Here is a 2,236-nt window from a genome sequence, read left to right as displayed (position 1 = left end):
GGATCCTAGACCCTTCTTCCTCTTTAATAATGAAGAAGAATCTGGCACATTTTATTTTCTGTTTTCTTTTCCATATGTTAAGTGTAATAGGAATAAAAATGTGGCAATGTCATCCATCAGATTGCTTCATTTACATACAAACGCAGAATTTGTATCTGAATGAAGATTCAGTGAATGGAGTAAAATATCACATCAATTTGGTCTGAGTAGTTCAAGCATTTGACAAATGGAGAACATATCTCTATAAATCATCCCAGCAATTGTACATGGGCACATGTCACTTCCATGCTCACAGCTCTGCCTTCCTTTTGGAATGCTGCTGTCACCTGAGACAAGCAATCTCACAGGACTACTACTCCCAAAGACTACCAGGACAGCCAACAGCAGAGATAAAAGGAAATAGAGAGGAAATGAATGAATCCCTTAAAGAAATATAGAAAGATATAATCAAACAGGTGAAGAAAATGAATAAAATCATTCAAGATCTAAAAATGGAAATAGAAGCAATAAAGAAAATACAAACAGAGGCAACCATAGAGATGGAAACCTAGGAAAGACAACAGGAACTACAGACACAACCATCACCAACAGAAAATAAGACACAGAGGAGAGAATCTCAGGAGTAGACAATACAATAGAAGAAATTGATACATTGGTCCAAGAAAATGTCAAATCTAACAAGTTTCTAATACAAAACATGCAGAAAATTTGGGGTAGTATGAAAGACCAAACAAAAGAACAATAGGGATTCAAAAGGGAGAATATCACCAGTTCAAGGGCCTAGAAAGTGTCTGCATCAAAATCCTAGAAGAAAACATCTCTAACCTAAAGAAAGAGATGTCTATAAACTTATAGGAAGCATACAGAATACCAAATAGATTGGACTATAAAAGAAAATCCCACCACCACATAATATTAAAACACTAAATGTACAGAATAAAGAAAGGATATTAAAAGATGTAAGAGTAAAAGGTGAAGTAACATCTAAAGGCAGACCTATCAGAATTATACCTCAATTATCAACAGAGACTCTAAAGATCAGAAGATCCTGGACATATGTCTTGTAGAACATAAAAGATGACAGATGTCAGCCCAGACTATTATACCCAGCAAAAATTTCAATCACCATATGTGGAAAAACTGAGGTATTCCATGACAAAACCAAATTTAAACAATTTCTTTCTAGTAATTAAGCCCTACAGAGGAAACTAGAACAAAAACTCTGATATAAGGAGGGTGACTACACATAAGAAAACACAAGAAATTAATCAACTAACAACAAACCCAAAGCAGAAAATCACACACACATAACACTACCTCCAACAACAAAAAATAGCAGGAAATACCAATCATTTGTCTTTAATATCTTTCAACATCAATGGACTCAACTCCCTAATAAAAAGACACAGATTAACAGAATGGACATGGGCCAAGCGGTGGTAGCACATGCCTTTAATCCCAGTGCTTGGGAGGTAGAGGCACATGGATTTCTGAGTTCGAGGCCAGCCTGGTCTACAGAGTGAGTACCAGGACAACCAGGACAACACAGAGAAACCCTGTCTCAAAAAGCCAAAAAAAGCCGAGTGACAGAGGTGGATCAGCGACTTTCTCTGCCCCTTCCCTGGAAGTGGAGGGCCTATCTCCAGGGAGCGCCTTAACCCAGAGACTCGGGTGAGAGCCACCATTTTCTCTCCAGTAAGTTTCTAAGACGAGTATATATATTAGACATTTCGTCCACTACTTGGGGTATTACTTTGACACCTTCTAGGAAGTGTAGGGGGTAAAGCCTTGTTGGACCAGTTGACCACTGAGAACTTGTAGTTGAAGGTTAATCCTAGTCCATAATACCTTTTTGTTCTGTTCTATTGTGACTTCTATCTGCAGTGAAGTGGGGAATCTTAGATAACTCCTGCCATGATGTTGCTCCTATTCAACTGGACCAAAGTCTAAAGATTGAAGTCTCTGAAAGAATGAAATAAAGAAATGCTTTCTTGTTTAGTAAGATACTTTATCACGACAGGCCCCATGACTCCCAGGGAAGCCACAGGGCAGCAGGGACAGGATCCTTTCAGCTTCCAAGTGACAGAGGAGGATCAGCGTCTTTCTCTGCCCCTTCCCTGCAACTGGAGGGTCTACCTCCAGAGAGCACCTTAAGCCAGAGACCTGGGCTGCCACGCACACCTGCGTGATGGCGGTATTTGAGGCGAAAACTTCAAGGAAAGTCAGCCTCCTGCCT

The sequence above is a fragment of the Mastomys coucha genome, chromosome X (genome assembly GCF_008632895.1).
Source record: "Mastomys coucha isolate ucsf_1 chromosome X, UCSF_Mcou_1, whole genome shotgun sequence".
Classification (NCBI taxonomy): domain Eukaryota; kingdom Metazoa; phylum Chordata; class Mammalia; order Rodentia; family Muridae; genus Mastomys; species Mastomys coucha.
Note: the sequence above shows the minus strand (reverse complement) of the source record.